The following is a 16124-nucleotide window of genomic DNA, read 5'->3' on the forward strand; positions in this document are numbered from 1 at the left end:
TCACTGATTTCCCCATCATCATCATCGGCTCAAGGAATGTCCCCTTCACTGATTTCCCCATCATCATCATCGGCTCAAGGAATGTCCCCTTCACTGATTTCCCCATCATCATCGGCTCAAGGAATGTCCCCTTCACTGATTTCCCCGTCAATCATCATCATCGGCTCAAGGAATGTCCCCTTCACTGATCTTCCCATCATCATCATCATCATTGTTGACTCCATGCTTGTCACTTTCTCTGATGTTGTTTGATGTGTCTAAGTCATAAGGACTTGGTGTGCATTCCATAGCAATCTCTGACTCCGCAGGATCAATGTGCCTTTCTTGGCCTGGCCTATTTAAGCTACAGTCCTTTTAGTAGCTTTCTGCTTAAGGCAATCCATTTCCTGTTGTAGCAGCGTTTTCTCGCTTTATCCATTATATCCTGAAATAAATGTATTGGTTGTGTCATTGGGATATATACACAGTGGCTAGTGGGGTGCTTATTTGAGTAATTGGGTGGGTTAATTCATTTAGACAATTCAGATAATCGCCTTACGTTAGCTGGCTGGAGAAGGAAGACTTATGAAGAGTAAGTTACCAAGGGCTGCAGCTGGTTCGTTGATTGGCTGGTTGGCAGGCTGTAACTGTAGGCAGAAAACAGAGATTGCCATGTTTCAATTCAAGGTGACTTGATCTAAGTTACATAGAAACATCTGTGTCAGCGAACGCACCAGGGGCTTGGCTTGAGAAATCCGAAGCAGCAGTACTTGGCAAAAGGAGAATGATGACCCAAAGAACACAAGGCAAAGGGGTAACGACCGAGATAAAGACAGATTCAGGTTGGATATTCGGCTGTAGTTTTCCTTATGTCTACCACCAGCAGTTAGGGACCGTCAACATAGTGACAAATCAAATTTTTCTCATTTCAATAGCTTTTTAACCATTACTCCTAAAACTTTCAAAACTAGTTCTAGCTAACCCGATGGCATACACACATTGCACAAACTTTTTGTTGTTGTTGTCGATTACATCTCGCACTATTTAAAATGATTTATTTACATTTTTGAATTTCAATAGCTCTTTGGTCATGTGACCTACTGACTTCAAACAAGGTTCAGAATGTACACTCAGTGGTACTACACATTGCACACCTGTTAGTTTGTCAATTTTCTGGGGTGCATTCAACCCCTCCACTGTGGAGAGCTATGAGAGGTGTAGAATAAGTGGGGGGCCTCGGCCGTCGGGAGCCTCTTTTGGCAAGTGAGTGGAGCCGTTTCGTGACAGGGTTGGGGTGCGGCCGGATGAGTTGCTGCCCCTCTCCAGATGTGCACCGCATGTTTGCCGGGGAACCTGGTGCTACATCATTCGTAGACAACCTGATTCTGGGTCAGGGTTTCGTACGTAGCGATCTATTGAAAGTCAGCCCTCGATCCTAGCTTTTGTCGGGATGGAAGGTGTCTTCCACCACCTCCTTCGTTTACTTACGGGTTACACGGTGCACGGAGAAGGGCCAGGGGCCAGACACAGTGTGAGAGAGCCCAGGCAGGTGGGCAGAAGGCATTGACGTTGGGCTCTGGATAGATAGGGGACTAGGTGGTGGTCGCCCATCTGCCCGGTCCCGTCCTCTGGTGGGACTGTGAGTCAGGTTGGGACTTGCTGTGGAAGTTAAAAGGTCACCAGGTGCACGAGGAGGAATCCACCAAGGTGGGGAGCACTCAGATTCCGAGCAGGGGCGGCCGGACTCAGGGGCTGGGGGCAGCACTCAGGCTGTGGAGGTTGGGTTGGGGACACTGAGCGCATAAAAGTGGATGGGTCACCAGTTGCACAGAGCTTGTTTCAGGTTACCAGGTGCATAAGGAGGTCTCCATCAAGGTAGGGGGCACCCCCGAGTCCAAGCAGGAGCGGCCGGACTCGGGAGCTGGGGGCAACACTCGGGCCATGGAGGTTGGAAAAAATATTGCGGGTCACCAGGAACACAGAACCTGTTGCTGGTTACCAGGTGCACAGATCCAATTTCGAATTAGACATCTACAGTTCCACTGTCAGGAACCATGTGTACCTGTTAACCCATAACAGGCTCTGTGCACATAGTTCCTGACAGCAGGACTGTAGACATCTTAGAGTATAGCTTACACCCTCGAACTACAGACCTCCACACCTACACTCCCTATCCAGTCAACACCTCTCTCCCTTGGCCTTTGAGTATAGCTTACTCCCTGTAATTACCAAGGCCAAGGGAGAGGGGTGTTGAAAGGGTTGGGAGAGTAGGTGTGGAGGCCTGGAGGTCTGTAGTTCCAGGGAGTAAGTTCTACACTCTCAGGCCCAGGTAGAGGGCGGGCAGGGAGTGTAGTCATTGAGGCCTGGAGTCAGAGGTCACCAGGTCAATGGGGGCCTGCCCGCAGGTCAGGAAGGCCGAAGTGAATAGGTGTGTGAGTGACCAAAGAGCTATTGAAAATTAATGTAAAATTGTGTGAGATGAAAATTGACAAACTAAAGGGTGTGCAACATAGAAGGGTAGTCAGTGGACATTCTGAACCTTGTTTGAAGTCAGTAGGTCACATGACCAAGGAGCTAAGGTCCAAATTGTGAAAATTAGACCTGTGCAATGTTGTGCGCAATTTTTACAACATCATGACACTTATTTGGAGTCTGTGGCTCCAGTGGTTTGAAATCTTTTGAGGTTTGAACGCATGAATATGTGTCAAACAGTACCAAATCCCTACCTATTGGCTATGTTGGAATAAGTGTCAAATACGTTTATTTGAAACCTACTGACAACGTTTATAAACGTTGGCCAAGAGTTCCTTTTCGTATGTGTCAAACAGTACCAAATCCCAACCTATTGGATACATTGGAATAGGTTAGAAATACTTTTTGTCTTTTAAAAAGCTCTATTTTGGAATGTTGAGAGGATGTTTTTACAACATTTGTTTATGCAACACCAATATACAACATTTTCCAACTTAAGTTCAATGTTGATTAAACATGGACTCATTGGAAATGTGTAGTTCCAAGCCAGTGGTGGGTGCTGAGGGGAGAACGGCTCATAATAATGGTGAAAAGACTCAAATAGAAAGGCCTCAAACAAATGGAAACCATGTTGCCTCTCCTTAATGTCAATATGCCTTGTCCATTGCTGTTCTGGTTAGTGTTCATTGGATTATCTCACAGTAGAGCCTCTAGTCCTGCTCACTATACCTTATCCAACCTATTAGTTCCACCACCCACACATGCGATGACATCACCTGGTTTCAATTATGTTTCTAGAGACAATATCTCTCTCATCATCACTCAATGCCTAGGTTTACCTCCACTGTATTCACATCCTACCATACCTTTGTCTCTACATTATACCTTGAAGCTATTTTATCTCCCCCAGAAACCTCCTTTTACTCTCTGTTCCGGACGTCCTAGACGACCAATTCTCATAGCTTTTAGCCGTACCCTTATCCTACTCCTCCTCTGTTCCTCTGGTGATGGAGAGGTGAATCCAGGCCCTGCAGTGCCTAGCTCCACTCCTATTCCCCAGGCACTCTCTTTTGATGACCGTAATAACCTTGGTTTCATGCATGTTAACATTAGAAACTTCCTCCCTAAGTTTGTTTTATTCACTGCTTTAGCACACTCTGCCAACCCGGATGTCCTAGCCGTGTCTGAATCCTGGTTTAGGAAGACCACCAAAAACTTTGAAATCTCCATCCCTGACTACAACATTTTCAGACAAGATAGAAAGGCCAAAGGGGGTGGTGTTGCAATCTACTGCAGAGAACGCCTACAGAGTTCTGTCCTACTATCCAGGTCTGTACCCAAACAATTTGAACTTCTACTTTTAAAAATCCAACTTTCTAAAAACAAGTCTCACTGTTGCCACCTGCTATAGACCACCCTCTGCTCCCAGTTGTGCTCTGGACACTATATGTGAACTGATCCCCCCCCATCTATCTTCCGAGCTCATGCTGCTAGGTGACCTAAACTGGAACATGCTTAACACCCCAGCTATCCTACAATCTAAACTTGATGCCCTCAATCTCACACAAATTATCAATGAACCTACCAGGTACCACCCCAAAGCCGTAAACACGGGCACCCTCATAGATATCATCCTAACCAACTTGCCCTCTAAATACACCTCTGCTCTTTTCAACCAAGATCTCAGCGATCACTGCCTCATTGCCTGCATCCGTAATGGGTCAGCGGTCAAGCGACCTCTACTCATCACTGTCAAACAGTCCCTGAAACACTTCAGCGAACAGGCCTTTCTAATCCACCTGGCCCTGGAAGGATATTGACCTTCCTCACCGTCTTAAACTTCTTGATGCGCCCATCCCGTTAGTGGGATCATTTCCGTCAACATCCGCTGAATTGCAGAGCGCCAAATTCAAATTAAATTACTAAAAATATTTAATTTTCATGAAATCACAAGTGCAATATAGAAAAACACAATTTAGCTTGTTGTTAATTCACCTGGGGTGTCGGATTTCGAAAAAGCTTTTCGGCGAAAGCATACCAAGCGTTTATGTAATGACATCTCTCTCAGCAGAGAAAATATTACAAACAGCTAGCAGCCAAGTAGATTGGTCACGAAAGTCAGAAAAGCAATAAAATGAATCGCTTACCTTTTGATCTTCAGATGTTTGCACTCACAAGACTCCTAGTTACACAATAAATGTTCCTTTTGTTCCATAAAGATTATTTTTATATCCAAAATACCTCCATTTGGTTGGCGCGTTATGTTCAGAAATCCACAGGCTCGAGCGGTCACGGCCGGGCAGACACAAATTCCAAATAGTATCTGGAAAGTTTGTGTCAAACGTTGTACCGTAAAAAACATGTCAAACGTTTTTTATAATCAATCCTCAGGTTGTTTTTACAATATAATCGATAATATTTCAACCAGACTGTACCTTCTTCAATAGGAGAGAGAGAGAAAATGTCTGCTCCATGCTGTTGCACATGCAAAACGCTGTTGGCACCCAGCCATACAATGACGCGATGTGATCTTTCTCGCTCATTTTTCAAAATAAAAGCCTGAAACTATGTCTAAAGACTGTTCCCAACATGTGGAATCCATAGGAAAAGGGATCTGGTTGATATCCCTTTAAATGGAGCGAAGGCAGTCAATGGAACAGAGAGCTTTCAGAAAAAAACAGCACGTATGGGTTGGATTTTCCTCAGGTTTCCACCTGCAATATTAAATCTGTTATCCTTTTGTGACTAGGGGGCAGTATTTTCATTTATGGAAAAATAACGTTCCCGTAGTAAACGGGATATTTTGTCAGGACAAGATGCTAGAATATGCATATAATTGACAGCTTAGGATAGAAAACACTCTAAAGTTTCCAAAACTGTAAAAATATCTGTGAGTATAACAGAACTGATATTGCAGGCGAAAGCCTGAGAAAAATCCAATCCGGAAGTGACTCATTTTTTTGAAAGCTCTGCGTTCCAATGCGTCCCTATTGAGCAGTGAATGGGCAATCAACCAGATTACTTTTTCTCCGTATTCCCCAAGGTGTCTACAGCATTGTGACGTAATTTAAGCAATTGTGTTGAAGAATACACGTAAGCGGCTACATTGATGGCTCTGAGTGATTCTTGTGTAAAATACAGAGGTAGCCATTATTCTAATGGGTCCTACTGAAAAACCAATTGTCCCGGTGGATATATTATCGAATAGATATTTGAAAAACACCTTGAGGATTGATTATAAACAACGTTTGCCATGTTTCTGTTGATATTATGGAGCTAATTTGGAATATTTTTCTGAGTTTTTGTGACTGCAATTTCCGGGCGATTTTCTCAGCCAAACATGAAGAACAAACAGAGCTATTTCACCTACAAAAAGTATATTTTTGGAGAAAAAAAAGGAACATTGGCATCTAACTGGGAGTCTCGTGAGTGAAAACATCCGAAGCTCATCAAAGGTAAATTATTTAATTTGATTGCTTTTCTGATTTTCGTGACCAAGTTACCTGCTGCTAGCTGGACATAATGCTATGCTAGGCTATCGATAAACTTACACAAATGCTTGCTTTGGCTGTAAAGCATATTTTGATAATCTGAGATGACAGGGTGATTAACAAAAAGGCTAAGCTGTGTCTCATTATATTTCACTTGTGATTTTCATGAATAGGAATATTTTCTAGGAATATGTATGTCCGTTGAGTTATGCTAATTAGTGCCAGTCGATGATTACGCTCCCTCATGCGGGATGGGGAGTCACTAGAGGATTTATACTCACAGACAATATTTTGACAGTTTTGGCAACTTTAGAGTGTTTTCTATCCTAATCTGACAATTATATGCATATTCTAGATTCTGAGAAATGGGCAGTTTCATTTGGGTACGTTTGTCATCCAAACATCAAAATACTGCCCTCTACACTCAACAGGTTAAATAAGCATGCCCCATTCAAGAAATTTAGAACCAGGAACAGATATAGCCATTGGTTTTCTCCAGACCTGACTGCCCTTAACCAACACAAAAACATCCTATGGCGTTCTGCATTAGCATCGAACAGCCCCTGTGATATGCAACTTTTCACGGAAGTCAGAAACCAATATACACAGGCAGTTAGAAAAGCCAAGGCTAGCTTTTTCAAGCAGAAATTTGCTTCCTGGAACACAAACTGAAAAAAGTTCTGGGACACTGTAAAGTCCATGGAGAATAAGAACACCTCCTCCCAGCTGCCCACTGCACCGAGTAAAGGAACTCTGTCACCACCGATAAATCCACTATAATTGAGAATTTCAATAAGCATTTTATTCTACGGCTGGCCATGCTTTCCACCTGGCTACCCCTACCCCGGTCAACTGCACTGTACCCCCCACAGCAACTTGCCCAAGCCTTCCCCATTTCTCCTTCTCCCAAATCCAGTCAGCTGATATTCTGAAAGAGCTGCAAAATCTGGACCCCTACAAATCATCCAGGCTAGACAATCTGGACCCTTTCTTTCTAAAATTATCTGCAGAAATTGTTGCAACCCCTATAACTAGCCTGTTCAACCTCTCTTTCGTGTCGTCTGAGATTCCGAAAGATTGGAAAGCAGCTGCGGTCATCCCCCTCTTCAAAGGGGGGGACACTCTTGACCCAAACTGATACAGACCTATACAGTATCTATCTTTCCCTGCCTTTCTAAGGTCTTCGAAAGCCAAGTCAATAAACAGATTACCGACCATTTCAAATCCCACCGCGCCTTTTCCGCTATGCAATCTGGTTTCAGAGCTGGTCATGGGTGCACTTCAGTCACGCGCAAGGTCCTAAACGATATCTTAACCGCCATCGATAAGAAACAATACTGTGCAGCCTTTTCATTGACCTGGCCAAGGCTTTCGACTCTGTCAATCACCTCATCAGCAGACTCGATAGCATTGGTTTCTCAAATGATTGCATCCCCTGGTTCACCAACTACGTCTCTGATAGAGTTCAGTGTGTCAAATCGGGGGGCCTGTTGTCCGGGCCTCTGGCAGTCTCTATGGGGGTGCCACAGGGTTCAATTCTTGGGCCGACTCTCTTCTCTGTATACGCAGACGACACCATTCTGTATACTTCTGGCCCTTTTTTGGACACTGTGTTAACAACCCTCCAGACGAGCCTCAATGCCATACAACTCTCCTTCCGTGGCCTCCAACTGCTCTTAAATACAAGTAAAACTAAATGCATGCTCTTCAACCGATCGCTGCCTGCACCTGCCCGCCTGTCCAGCATCACTACTCTGGACGGTTCTGACTTATAATATGTGGACAACTACAAATACCTTGGTGTCTGGCTAGACTGTAAACTCTCCTTCCAGACTCACATCAAACATCTCCAATCCAAAGTTAAATTTAGAATTGGCTTCCTATTTCGCAACAAAGCATCCTTCACTCATGCTGCCAAACATACCCTCGTAAAACTGACCATCCTACCGATCCTCGACTTCGGCGATGTCATTTACAAAAAAGCCTCCAATACCCTACTCAATAAATTGGTGCAGTCTATCACAGTGCCATATGTTTTGTCACCAAAGCCCGATATACTACCCACCACTGCGACCTGTATGCTCTCGTTGGCTGGTCCTTCATATTCGTCGCCAAACCCACTGGCTCCAGGTCATCTACATGACCCTGCTAGGTAAAGTCCCCCCTTATCTCAGCTCGCTGGTCACCATAGCAGCACCCACCTGTTGCATGCGCTCCAGCAGGAATATCTCTCTGGTCACCCCCAAAACCAATTCTTCCTTTGGCCACCTCTCCTTCCAGTTCTCTGCTGCCAATGACTGTAACGAACTACAAAAATCTCTGAAACTGGAAACACTTATCTCCCTCACTAGCTTTAAGCACCAGCTGTCAGAGTAGCTCACAGATTACTGCATCTGTGCATAGCCCATCTAAAATTTAGCCCAAACAACTCTTCCCCTACTGTATTTATTTAGCTCCTTTGCACCACATTCTTTTTATTTCTACTTTGCACATTCTTCCACTGCAAATCTACCATTCCAGTGTTTTACTTGCTATATTGTATTTACTTCGCCACCATGGCCTTTTTTTGCCTTTATCTCCCTCATTTTCTCACATCGTATATAGACTTGTTTGTTATATATATAGACTTGTTTGTTGTATGTTTGTTTTACTATGTGTAACTATGTGTTGTTGTATGTGTCGAACTGCTTTGCTTTATCTTGGCCAGGTCGCAATTGTAAATGAGAACTTGTTCTCAACTTGCCTACCTGGTTAAATAAGGTGAAATAAAAATAAATATGTTTTTGATGTATTTGATACCATTCAACCCATTCCTCTCCAGCCATTACCACGAGCCCGTTCTCCCTAATTAAGGTGCAACCAGCCTCCTGTGGTTCGGACTGTGTTCTTTAAGAGGTGATTATATTAAAACCACATAGCTATAACATTAATTTAACAAACCCTTGAAAACGGCATGTTGTTAGTTGTCAATGGTTTTAATGGAGCTGGGGTCTTCTTGCCCCCCCCCCCCCCCCCCCCCCAGCAGCCAAATCAAACTTTCTGTTTACACCGTTTTGTGATGTTTTATTGATAATACACGGCCAGAGTAATGGTGTGTTCTTAAACTCACCCTGGCAATCTACTCCGATTTCAAAGCACTCTGGTTTGAGAGTGCCAGAGCGCTGAATAATTGATGAATGCCCAAACCCTGTTTGTTATGACATGTGTAAGCACACATTGGCAAAATGTTTTTATTAACTTGTTGCCAGTAACACAGTTAAAGGCACTAACCCTCTTGATAACATAAACACACTAACAAGCTATGCTAGGGCGAGTTAAATGTTCAGAGTTGTTTTCTCATTTGTGTTTGGATATAGCTAGCCTACTTTAGCCAGTTAGCTTGGCTGCTTGATTGCCGTTATGAAGTCAGAACAAATGGATCAACACAACTCCTCGGCCATAGCGTCCAGTGTGAGCTCCGAGGGCGAAATACACGGAATTTACGAACGGACAATCTGACAATGCACCTAATTTACACACGCCCAGAGCGCATTCTGACACCAGAGTGAATCAGTGTGTAACATGATATTGGTCAAAAACCGATTTGGAAGAGGAAGCGAGACATCATATACATCATATACAGTCAATGAATTAACACATTCGGCACATACTGGTTGAATCAACGTTGTTTTCACGTCATGCCAATGAAATTACGTAGAACCAATTTGGAATAGACGTTGAATTGACGTATGTGCCCAGTGTCAAACAGACCAGACCCAGCCCAGAATACTTTCGGTATTTGCGGGACCAGACCCAGCTGTAATACATTGTTGCCTATGGGAGAGACACCCCGTTAAGCAGACCGGAACTTACAGTTTTTTAATGTTAAACGGACCGAGTGGGATATCTTTATTTATCCATCTTTGACTATAACGTTGTATCACGTGGAAGAGCGGTTTACCTGGTCACATGGTCAGATCATAGTGCCGCGAGACGATTCAATGTCGAGCTGAAGTGAGCTGATTGTTGAGGAGATACGACCGTAACAAATTAGGGATACCGGCTGGCAAATGACTGTCTACAAACGGTACGTATGTATACAAGTACTACTCTCACCGGTGAAGTTGATAAGCTCCAGTTTTCTGAGAAACGGTAGGTTTTTCATAGAGCCTTTGGTGTGAAGCTCACGTTTGATTGGGCTATGTAGGGCAACACAGTATCGGCTTTATGCTGCTGTATGTAGCTATAAGGAAATGTTTTTTTTTTTAGGACTTCTGACGACCAGTTTCTGCGAGCTTTCGCTCCTGTAGTTCTAAATGGTTGGCTAATTTAATATACATACATATGTTTAAGCATATGTGTAGGTTAGGGTAGGCTTGTCTCTAGTTTGTCTGTCCTGGCGCATGAAGTGTAAAGCGTGGCCATAGATAATAACGCAATTTCAGGAAATGTGAATATCACCACAGCTAAATATCACACAATATTACTCAGAATAGGGAGGGCAAATTAAGGTGCTGCTGCACAGTCACTATGGAAACTACTTGTCAGTGTTAACTATTTCTAGAACTCCCGTTTCAATTGTGAATACGAGCATTTTTAGTCTCTCAAAATGGTTAAACTAGCGATCAATATGTGATCGTTCCAATAATCTGTGGATTTGCTTCATTTACTATAACCCTAGATTAAAATATTGAATAATTTTTGCCATCATTATTTAAAGAACTGCAATATGTAAGATTTTGGGTGAACCGACCAAATTCAAATTGAAATGAGAACTATGTCATTCTCATTGAAAGCATGTTTAAGAAGTGTTAGATGTGTCATATTTGCTCTTGTTCTATGCTTCCAGTAGTTTGTCTTTTTTTACTTTCGGTTATTGAAAATATATTTCACAGCTGTTTCTACACTTGTAGAATCATCTACGCTACGGAAATTAGGTGAACTATTAAAATGAATTTATATTATGCTTCTTTCCGAGATGTGGACAGGATGTGTTACTACTTACACATCCTTTTGACCTCAGATTGGTGATGTTAGTAATACAACTTTATAGCCAATGACACGATAATTTGCTTAAAACAGTTTAATATCATTGGTTTTGTACTGTTGATTTTGTCATACTGCGCTGGAGGTTGTTGGACTTTGAACTCTTGCTCTCATTTTCGAACTCCAATGGCACGGAGAAGTCAGGGCTGGCTCTCTAGAAGTCACTTGCCTCACACCGATACATGGATTTGAGAGTCAATTAACAGCCAACCCTTGTCAGTGTTAATATACTATGTCTGGTCGTGATTCGTTTTAAGTTAAATAACAAAGCAACTGATTTGTTTCTTCCCCTGTTTCTGCAGCCTCCTAGAATCTAGACCACTGTCTTTAGCTAATTCAATACCCAGAGTATGTCCCCAATTTGACTGAAGCGAGATTCCCAAAGGCTGGAGCGCCATTAGCCTTCTCGCCCGCTCCAATTTCTCTCCAGTAGGGGTCACTTCACGAGCTCAGGGCATGCCCGGCCCAGCATGCATTTGTAGTCTACTTGTATAGATTTTGCTGCTGTAACCGGTGTGAAATGGCTAGCTAGTTAGCGGGGTGTACACTAATCGGTGACATCACTGGGTCTGAGACCTTGAAGTAGTTGTTCCCTTGCTCTGCAATGGCCGTGGCTTTTGTGGAGCTATAGGTAACGATGCTTTGCGGGAGACTGTTGTCTGTGTGCAGAGGGTCCCTGGTTCGACCCCAGGTAGGGGCAAGGAGAGGGACGAAAGATATACTGTTACACTGCTATAGCCCCTTTAGCTACTGCCATGGAGATTGCATAATATTTTCATAAAGAAACTAATAAAACACACAGGTGCAAATTCAAGGTGACTTACAAAGATGAGGACCAAGAGTAAGAGAGGGAGTGCGGTGATGTAGTGTCCACCTAAACGATCATTGTGCGATCTGAAAAGACACGTATCCTGAAAGCATGATGGTGTACTTACTACATGCACATGCTAAAAGAAAGGAACAAGGTGGGTAGGTAACTGCACTGGATATCGATGCATCCCTAATCAATATGAGTGATTAACAAAATAGTGTTGCGTTTACCTTTCCACGTTGGCGACCCACTTGAAGCAAAATGCAACAATCCAAAATGTAGCTGTCTGTCTTCTACAAGTTGTCCTCTTGATAAAGACAAGTTGATGCTAACAACCAATTTTTTTGGCAGCTTTAGAATAAAAAATGGAACTTTCAACATTAATTTTTTTCCACCTTTTATTTAACCAGGTAAGTAGTTGAGAACAAGTTCTCATTTGCAACTGCGACCTGGCCAAGATACTTCATTTCCAATCGTATTCAGGTAAAGTTCAACCCACAACTGTGGCTTGTTGACGAGACCGATCATCCAAGCTTTACTTTTATTTGTTGAGAGCCACGCTTGTGTTAGCACTATGTTGGTCATGCAGCGAACTTCCTTTAATTTGTGCTAGGCTACTAGCCCAAGTGGCGAATGCTAGTTACAATTAATTTTGTTCTCGGATTAACTGTTTTTTTGTAGCCATGGAGCCTGTTAGTCAATGGCCAAGCACCTCAACCCCAGTACCCTGTCACTAACAGGCACTTCTCACCCTGGTAAGATGGAACAAGGCTCTGCATCCATCTGCCAAAAGGTCTACGCGTCTGCCACACGTTCTGGATAGGCGTTGAACATTACGTCCCTACTTCTGGCTTACCAGGCTTATTAGCTAGATAAGCATCATCTATCGGCAGGCCTAAACCAGACCTTTGGAATGATATCTGTGTGTATGGTCACAAAACTCAACCACTGAGCCTCAAGGGGTAGGGGCACCATTCAAGGCTGTGCCTTGCAGGCTGTCGGGCGCCATTTGGCAGAAGTGAGACCTGTGGATGTATTTCAAGGTCTACCTACCTTCAAACTCAGTGCCTTTTTGCTTGACATCATGGGAAAATCTAAAGAAATCAGCCAAGACCTCAGGAAAAATAATTGTAGACCTTTACAAGTCTGGTTCATCCTTGGGAGCAATTTCCAAACACCTGTACCAAAGGTACCATGTTTATCTTTACAAACAATAGTACGCAAGTGTAAACACCATGGGGCCACGCAGCCGTCATTCCGCTCAGGAAGGAGACGTGTACTGTCTCCTAGAGATGAACCTACTTTGGTGCGAAAAGTACATTTCAATCCCAGATCAACAGCAAATGACCTTGTGAAGATGCTGGAGGAAACAGGTACAAAAGTATCTATATCCACAGTAAAACGAGTCCTATATCGACAACCTGAAAGGCCGCTCAGCAAGGAAGAAGCCACTGCTCCATAACTGCCATAAAAAAAGCCAGGCTACGATTTGCAACTGCACATGGGGATAAAGATCATACTTTTTTGAAGATATGTCCTCTGGTCTGATGAAACAAAAATGGAACTGTTTGGCCATAATGACCACTGTTATGTTTGGAGGAAAAAGGGGGTTGCTTGCAAACCGAAGAACACCATCCTAACCGTAAAGCACGGGCGTGGGAGCATCATGTTGTGGGGGTGCTTTGTTGCAGGAGGGAGTGGTTCACTTCACAAAAGAGATGAAATCACAAGGAAGAAAAATGATGTGGATATATTGAAGCAACATCTCGACATCAGTGAGGAAGTTCAAGTTTGGTTGCAAATGGGTCTTTCAAATGGACATTGACCCCTTGTTATGTAGTTTCATGAATGGGGTGTTTCGCTTACGTCCAGATTCCAAGCTATTTCAAGAGGCTATTTCAAAGCAGCATTTTAAGCTGCTGGAAAGTGTGGAGATTAAATTAAAGTGCCTTCAGAATGATTACAATTACATTTTGTCACTAATCTACACACAATACTAGAGGTCGACCGATTTAATCGGAATGGCCGATTTAATTAGGGCCGATTTTCATGTTTTCATAACAATCGGAAATTGGTATTTTTGGACATTTTTAAAATGTACTCTTAAACTAGGCAAGTCAGTTAAGAACACATTCTAACCACCTGCCTCTCATTGCACTCTACGAGGAGCCTGCCTGTTACGCGAATGCAGTAAGCCAAGGTAAGTTGCTAGCTAGCATTATAACAATCAATCATAATCACTAATTAACTACACATGGTTGGTGATATTACTAGTTTATCTAGCGTGTCCTGCGTTGCATATAATCGATGCGGTGCGTATTCGTGAAAAAGGCCTGTCCTTGCTCCAATGTGTACCTAACCATAAACACCAATGCCTTTCTTAAAATCGATACACATAAGTACATATTTTTAAACCTGCATATTTAGCTAAAAGAAATCCAGGTTAGCAGGCAATATTAACCAGGTGAAATTGTGTCACTTCTCTGCACGCAGAGTCAGGGTATATGCAACAGTTTGGGCCACCTAATTTACCAGAGTTTTTACTTAATTATGACATGCCATTGAAGGTTGTGCAATGTAACAGGAATATTTAGACTTATGGATGCCACCTGTTAGATAAAATACGGAACGGTTCCGTATTTCACTGAAAGAATAAACGTCTTGTTTTCGAAATGATAGTTTAAACCATATTAATGACCTAAGGCTCGTATTTCTGTGTGTTATAATTAAGTCTAGGATTTGACAGAGCCGTCTGACTAAGCGATGTTAGGCACCAGCAGGCTCGTAAGCATTCATTCAAACAGCACTTTCGTGCATTTTCGCCAGCAGCTCTGTGCTGTGCTTCAAGCATTGCACTGTTTATGACTTAAAGCCCATCAACTCCAGAGATTAGGCTGGTGTAACCAATGTGAAATGGCTAGCAAGTTAGCGGGATGCGTGCTAATAGCGTTTCAAACGTCACTCGCTCTGAGACTTGGAGTGGTTGTTCCCCTTGCTCTGCATGGGTAACGCTGCTTTGAGTGTGGCTGTTGTCGATGTGTTCCTGGTTCGAGCCCAGGTAGGGGCAAGGAGAGGGACGGAAGCTATTCTGTTACACTGGCAATACTATAGTGCCTATAAGAACATCCAATAGTCAAAGGTATATGAAATACAAATCGTAGAGAGAGAAATAGTCCTATAATTCCTATAATAACTACAACCTAAAACTTCTTACCTGGGAATATTGAAGGCTCATGTTAAAAGGAACCACCAGCTTTCATATGTTCTCATGTTCTGAGCAAGGAACTTAAACGTTAGCTTTCTTACATGGCACATATTGCACTTTTACTTCATTCTCCAACACTTAGTGCAAAAGCAATTTAAACCAAATTGAATGTTTCATTATTTGAGGCTAAATTGATTTTATTGATGTTTTATATAAAGTTAAAATAAGTGTTCATTCAGTATTGTTGTAATTGTCATTATTACAAATACATTTTAAGAAATCGGCCGATTTTAATCAGTACCGGCATTGAAAAATCATAATCATAATCAGTTTACACAATACCCCATAATGTCAAAGTGGGATTTTATTTTTGGAAACATTTCGAAATTTATAAAAATGAAAAGCTGAAATATCTTGAGTCAAAAGTTTTCAACCCCTTTGTTATGGCAAGCCTAAATAAGTTTAGGATAAAACATGTGCTTAACAAATCACATAAGTTGCATGGACTCGTTATGTGTTCTATAGTAGTGGTTAACATGACCTTTGAATGACTAGCCATATCTGTACCCCACACACAGTTATCTGTAAGGTCCCTCAATCGAGTAGTGAATTTCAAGCACAGATTCAAACACAAAGACCAGGGATGTTTTTCGATGCCTGACAATGAAGGGCACCTATTGGTAGATGGGTAAAAAATCAAAATGTAGACATTGAATATGCCTGTGAGCATGGTGAAGTTATTAATTACACTTTGGATGGTGTATCAATACACGCAGTCACTACAAAGATTCAGGCATCCTTCCTTTTCTCAGTTGCCGGAGAGGAAGGAAACCACTCAGGGATTTCACCATGCCAATATCTCTGCTTTCAGACCACTTTACTGGTCTCCCTTACATCTGGAAAGCAAGTGAGTAAACGACATGCACTGTCAGTTCACCATTCATGCATACAGTTTGCCCAGGGCTTTTCCAAAGTTAGGCATAAAGGCGGGGTTGGGAAACAAGCTAAGGTCAGTGGCAATTACAATTGTGATGCCTTGGAGATTATGGCATTCCACCTGCTGCCTTTCCCTTCTTCGGAAGAGGAGCGACTCCACTGTTTGTCTAGTACATTTGCCTATAATATGAAGACATTGATTACA

General features: G+C 42.7%; 1 protein-coding gene across 6 annotated transcripts in view; it reads left to right on the plus strand.

Moving 5' to 3' along the window:
• The first annotated feature begins 9697 nt into the window (after positions 1-9697).
• LOC123991079 (phosphatidate phosphatase LPIN2-like) overlaps positions 9698-16124 on the plus strand; it is a 44589-nt gene continuing 38162 nt past the window's right edge. For 4 of the 6 annotated variants that reach the window (XM_046292256.1, XM_046292261.1, XM_046292258.1 and 1 more), the window contains exon 1: positions 9698-10008. The gene's annotated coding sequence lies outside the window, so the exon portion shown is untranslated. The other 2 variants (XM_046292259.1, XM_046292260.1) reach the window with 2 other exon arrangements.

This window comes from Oncorhynchus gorbuscha, linkage group LG12 (genome assembly GCF_021184085.1).
Source record: "Oncorhynchus gorbuscha isolate QuinsamMale2020 ecotype Even-year linkage group LG12, OgorEven_v1.0, whole genome shotgun sequence".
Taxonomy (NCBI): Eukaryota; Metazoa; Chordata; class Actinopteri; order Salmoniformes; family Salmonidae; genus Oncorhynchus; species Oncorhynchus gorbuscha.